At 34.7% G+C, this 7000-nt stretch overlaps 1 pseudogene; it reads right to left on the minus strand.

Moving 5' to 3' along the window:
- Positions 1–615: 615 nt before the first annotated feature.
- On the minus strand, positions 616–4836 carry LOC128160969 (neuronal acetylcholine receptor subunit alpha-7-like; annotated as a pseudogene).
- Positions 4837–7000: the final 2164 nt, after the last annotated feature.

The following is a 7000-nucleotide window of genomic DNA, read 5'->3' on the forward strand; positions in this document are numbered from 1 at the left end:
GAAAATAAAATCTTTGGACCATTAGTTTTTGAATATCCTTCTAAGAACCTTTGAAAATAAAACAGAGTGCTTGTATATTTATAACACATGTAAATGCATCCATTTAAGGATGGGGGAGATACAAGTATCATTAACATATATTAGATATTGCTTTCCCTATTTTTTGGAACAATTCCATAAAAGTAAAAAACCCATGCTTAGACAGTGTGCAATAATCCTTGAACTAAAAAAGGTGTGCAGCCCTCTTGTACATTTAATGATAAGATTATAAACATTTCTTGAACTGGCTATTTCAGCCAAAAACTGTTGCCAAAAGACACAAAAACAATAAATACGAGATTCCACATGTGGATTTCTATGCAAATTATGCATACAAGAACAGGAGAATGCCATTTTAATCATTTAAAAACTCTGTTCAACTGCGCAGCTTCTGAAAATTTGAAAATTAGATATCTGAAAAAATGAAAGGGTTTATTGGTTTCCCCTTTACAACCATTTCTTGAGCAAAAGTTTGAATCTTGCACATTAATGTTGTAACTGTGTCTCAAAATAGGATACCCTATTTTTATCAGTCGGCATCGCATCTATTTTTGGAAAAGAAAAATATAGTCTATACTAAGAACTTTCTGTGCCTATGGAGACATGTTGATTATCTGAGTTGGAAGGTATCTCAGAACTAATGATTGTCAAGAAAACAATGAAACCTAGAGCCACAGTGAAATGAAGGACATCCCTTCTCTGGTATAAGCGGGTGATTTAAACACCAAAAACCACAAAACGAGATTTTCAACGTGAAAGTCAGGTTTCCGTCAAAGATTGAAGGTATATGCTACTACACGGTTTGGTAGCGAATTGTCGATGTTTTGTGAATGTGAAGTAATTTGTCAAACTTCATTACTTTGTAATTTCACATTTCAACACTATCGCTTGATGATCTCAAAGTCTAAACTTCAGTGTACATAGTGTTACCACAGAGTGAACTCGATATTGCACGTCTGTGTTTTAAACGGGAAGAAAAAAAGTGACGTCAATAGAACAATGCGACTGAAACTATTGATGAGGTTTCTAAGTAACAGTACCCTCAGTCGCCAATACAACGTTATAAAAAGAGACGCCTAGCTTTTTAAGGGTGTGAAACCATTCGTTAAGACAAAGTTCGGTTTCCACACTCGTTTTCAGGAAAAGTAAGTCTGTAAATGGGAAACTCTGTCTCGATCCCAATAGGAACTCGTCCCGCCATTTAAGCATCATGTACGCTGTGGTAACGAATTTCTTCTCCAGTTCGCCTTCAGTGTGTATACTTATTAGGTCTAAAGACACTTTAAGGTCCGTTGGACGCATTTGGTTTGAAGCCGGTCGTACACTGCTGTCCTAAGCAATGGTTGAAAGTAATTTGTTGTCAAAGTTTCACCAATTCAGAGATAACGTCTAACGCATTTGGTGAAAAAATAAGCAGAAGTGTTAGAACAAATAACATTGTATTCTGTGTAGATATATGTGTATGCCTCATTAAATTGATTATAAACATTGTCTTAAACATCGATTTCCAATAAAGCCTAATGCGTATAAACTCTAGGAACAAAAGCACTGAAAAAAGAACTTGCTAATTAAAGTTATATTTTGTAAAAAGTTTAAATAAAAAATGTCGTGCAAAGACCAAAATCGTGACCATCCCCCTTTAAGTAGTATATATATATATATATATATATATATATATATATATATATATATATATATATATATATATATATATATATATATATATATATATATATATATATATATATATATGTTTTATTCCAAACTGATGACTCTCTTGTAACAATGATAATCAAACACCAATTATTACTTACATTGTAACGTAATAGAAAATATGATACAACTTGTTGCGAAGTCCCCCTCCCCCTTTTCCATCGCGGTGGGATGCTGATCTATTTTAAAATCAGGATTACACACGTGCACTGCATAGTGAACATCGCTTTTACTTGAAAACTCTTGCTCGCTGTTGTTATTACATCTCACATAACATTTTCATCAATTGTGAAAGTGAATGCAGACACCTTAAACATGCATCGGTTATTTTTGTGTGTGTGTGTGAAATATCATGATAGTGCTTGCTCCCATTGTCTGCACTGTTTCGGAGACTGCAACTTTTAAACCTTATATAATTAGATATGCCAGACGTCATGACGTTTTTAATGCATCAAATTCTTATATAGAGAGAAATGTATTTATGATAGATTTTATATTTACTTAAGCAAGAGTTGGATTTTTATAATTGAACCCGCTTTTTTCCGTGTGATTTGATCTTGGGCTGAACTATTCGCAGCGATCGGCTAGGGTGTTCGGTAATGAAAAGAATGTTAACAATACAGAAAATTGATTGATCATTTAAGCTCATAATTTTATCTTTTAAAAAATAACTGGTCATTCTTATACATTCTATAAATGATGCAGTGATGATTAACAACTCGGGAATTGTTACTAAAAAGAAATTCCACGTAAATCTTTATTCGTACATGTACGTGTTCTTTCTCAAATTATTAGTTTATTAGTTTATTCGTGAAGAACGTTTAAAGCAATTATACGTTTACCATGAGCATCGTTTATCCTTTCCTATCGTGTATCAGTCCTATCCTATCGTGCGTGTTTGCTGTTCTATCGTGCGTTAATCCTATCCTATCGTGCGTGAATCCTATCCTATCGTTATCTTGTAAAACATAACGTTGCAGGTACTGTATAAAGACCCCCGGGACTTTACTCTTTTTTAAAATTAAATTATCGTTTTATGACATATTTCTAATCTAATTTATTCATTCATTGCCCAAACTTACCTAAAACAAACATTTTGTTTTAGGTCGGCGTCGGCGCCGGCGAGCGAAGCAAGCTCTAAGAACCAGTATGTGCGGGAAAAAGAACGACCTAAACCTACAGTTCATCAAACAAAATTTTTTGTCTACGTCCCATAATGCTCTCTAATGTGTTCACCCGTGGTGCCATGCCAAAAATGGCCGACCTTTAACTCGTAATTTACGGTGACTTAAAGTTTCAAAACACGTTTTGAGTACCGCATATGCTTTGGCGAGACTCAAAAGATTTGTTACATGCTTCCATACCTTCGTATTGAGTCGAGAAACGTAAACAAAGGCGAACAAAGTCATGGATGACGTCACAGTGCACTCGTGCTATATTTCCCGTGATAAATTTAGAAGTGGATCAATCATCTGTAATGAGTGTACTGGCTATTTCAGTATAGACTGCGGTACCTGCCTCATTGACGTATGATTTGTTTTTAATATCGGTATGTCATATCGGTCCATTTTAAAGCTAATTGTGCATGCATGTACAGTAAGCAGGTTAGTATATGAGTAGGGAGGAAATAAACAATAGGACATTTTGAACTAAATAAAAAGAAATAAAATGAAAAAATAAACGAGTAAAAACATTATGTAGATATTGCATATAGTCAGACAATTAATTTTAAAAGTGGGAAATTTCACATCTACAAACAGGTACCGGTCTCTCTCTCTCTCTCTCTCTCTCTCTCTCTCTCTCTCTCTCTCTCTCTCTCTCTCTCTCTCTCTCTCTCTCTGTAGGGGGTCGCGCTGTATGTATCATAACCATTAAAATTAGTACCTTTGGCATACTTATTGTAGAGCAATACTCTCTCAAAAATTCTTTGACGTTCGTTTATACCTAAATAAAACTATAAGTTGACAACGATGCAAGGTATGTGTAATTCTTGCTGCGCTCGCCAGAACGGTAGCACCGTAAAGCATATTACAAGAAGGTTGCTTACTTCGTCCAAGTAGAATCAACGGAAATGAGGGTTTATCTCAAGGAAGATAAACAGAACAATTGCATGGCAAAATCGAAAAAAGTACAATTAATTAGAAGTATGATTTCTAATCAAGCCGCAAAGAAGTGAACACTTTTTTATCGTCTTGGGTACTGGAAAATCTAAAAGAAGGCACTCATACTGAGTGTATTACAATGGAAGACATAAAAGAGAAAATAAAAAAAAAATAATAATGTTACCAGTTATCTTCCTTGCGATAAACCCTTACTTCCGTTGATTTTGGATGGATCGGTTCAAAACTTGCAACTTGTCGGTGAAAATTGTCCTAATTTACCTAATAAATGTAGTTACACGGGCATGGCATGCAGATATTCAGTGAAAGGAATTATCGGGCTACGGCATAAAGTCACCGTTTTTACTGGTAGACGTAATTTGATAGTGCATTCAGCAAATATTCATCGGCACACGAAGTTAGCAACCTTCTTCTATTATATATAGAGGGTCTGATTAAAAAAAAATATATTTGTTTTAGGTAATTGTGTGAAATTAATGTATAAATAAGATTATAAATATGTCCTTAAAGAATAATTTAATAATAAAAAAAAGTCCCGGGGGTCTATATAATGGGGGTGGGGGGATTGAAGTGTATGTGTGAGTGGGGGGGGGGGTCGATCGTCATCTCAAGCACCTGTGGGTTAATGCGTCTCAGTTTATTCGTTTTGCAAGAGCATGCTCTACAATCTAACAATTTCTTTTACGAGGAAAGCAACTAAAACAAGTTGTTGCAACAAGAATATCAAGAATCTCAATTAAAGTCATCTTTACGCAAATTCTCTGTTTCGATACAATGACCTTGTCAGCAAGTACCATGTTTAATTAAAGCTCAAGCCGACTGACGTTTTATATACTATTTATACCATTTTTCATACACCTGGCTGACTAAGGTTTCGTCTACTTTTCTTGATCATGACAATGAGCACACTGCGGGTGGGACCGATGGCAGGGAATGCCAACTCCTTCAAGGCACCTGATCCCATCTTTAATTAAATGAAGGTCCGTGTTTGCTCAAAGTTTGTATTTTGACAATCACAAACGAATCAAATCATCAACGTTTTGTTTTTTTCCTATTATGTCATTTTCCCGATTCGCGGGGGTGTTAAGGAAGCATATGGGCAATTTAGCGTCTTATTTTGACTGTTATATTCACAAAATCGTGAAATAAAATAATTATTTTGAATAAGATCAAAAACTTAGTATTATCCTTTAAAATAGATGTCAGTGCAATAAAATCGGGTAGTACATTATTGCCACATTGGTACATTAGCACGTGACAACTATAAATAGCTTACGTATATTCCTTAACATAAAATGAGATAGAACAACACTACCCCGCGGTTTCCAAAATAAAATGAGCATACCAAGTGAAAGTAAAACATCTCAGTTTAATCAAAACCGCTGCTAGAATCCAATGTTTGTCCTATTAAAAAGTTATTTAACCGGTTTTAGTAAAACCTTCCCAACTTTTATATAGTTTGCACGGAAAACGGCAAATTGCATCAATTCAACACACAACATGGGATTCTACCAGCTTTTTTCAATATAAGCATTGATCAAACTAACGATGCGTATAAAATTTCAAGTTCAATATATACGGGGTAGTGTTGTTCTGGTTGGATTTTTACATCGTAAACAACGACAGAGGAAAGCCTGGCTGAGAAATAAAAGCAAATTTACATACCTTTTAGCGAATGATTGATAAAACGAACATCTCCCCCAGTATTCTTATGTTCAATTCTCAATAAATCACACCACAATACTTTATTAGAGTTCTTAGATTAGTTATATTTTGAATATGTTTACAATGCTTTCCGATCAAATTCACACGACATTCAACTTTTAGTCATGACGTCATCAATGTGTAAATCTACGTAACACAAAATTATTTCTGGAGAAAAATTGTCTTCAGCATTTTTTATATGTTTTTGATCTACGTTTCGTTGCTTAGATATTTGAATATGTACATAATAATTAAAATTTGTGATTTCACGGAATTACATGCATCTCAAATTCCATATGCTTCCTTAACACCCCCCCCCCCCCCCGCGTTTTGACACCTTCATCATGACATCCCCAATTGTGACAAGGAGCACACGGTGAGTGCGACCGGTCAGCAGGGGATGCTTACTCCACCTTGGCACCTGACCCAGCTCAATCTTTTTTAAGGGTTTTGTGTTTGTTCTCTTGTGAATTGGTAATTCGTTATATGGATTTTTTTAGATGGTTGACATTTTTTTTTTTTGTAATTTTTGATTTAGGTCAAAACTTAATAGGATATCTCTTTAAAACCCAGATTTTTTACCAAGGCCTAAATTTTGCTCACACTTTACCATAATTGTTTGTAATTAATGAATACATGTAAACAGTGACCTTGAATCACGATTCTATTTGTCAAGAATGTCAATGTCATATCACATAGCTCTTGCTGTTGTCGATTTTGTTTTTATTCTGCACCCATTTTCAAAAATGAATGAGCTATAAAATGTATTAAAATCAGGAACTATATGTTTGTCCGTGAATGGGATTATCAATGCGCGGGTAGGTTTAAGCAACCCCGAGCTTAATTATCGGCAATATCATGGTCGTTTTAAAAATTAATTATTTTTATGAAAACAATGCTAAATGTTAATTTCAACTGAATCTGTTTATTAAAGAATTGTATTTCTACTTCACATATGACATCATAACCGCGTGAATTGGGATCACTGTATTCTGCAATAAGGGTCTGAAATATGACGTATGTTAACTAATTATATATACCATTAATATATTTTATCATGAATATTATCATATTGAAAACCCTTTATAGACATGAAGCTGCGTCTGAAAATCTCTTCGCTGCTTTTCAACGAGCTTTGCTGTAGTTTAAATTTAAATATTTGATACCTATATCCATGTACAGTACATGACAGTGCAGCTCAAAATTAAGTAAACATCCTTAAAAGGTAACCCCCCCCCCCCCCGAAAAAAAACCACCACCCCACCCCGCCCCCCCCCCATAAAAAAAATCCACAAAAAAACTACAAATATAAAAAAAAAACACCAGAACAAAAACAAACGAACCAACAAACAAACACGGAGGTCACTGTACTAGGTTCATTGATATCGATGACGAATGCCGAACCTCTGCTGACATCATCAATC

This window comes from Crassostrea angulata, chromosome 8, assembly GCF_025612915.1.
Source record: "Crassostrea angulata isolate pt1a10 chromosome 8, ASM2561291v2, whole genome shotgun sequence".
NCBI classification, from domain to species: Eukaryota; Metazoa; Mollusca; class Bivalvia; order Ostreida; family Ostreidae; genus Magallana; species Magallana angulata.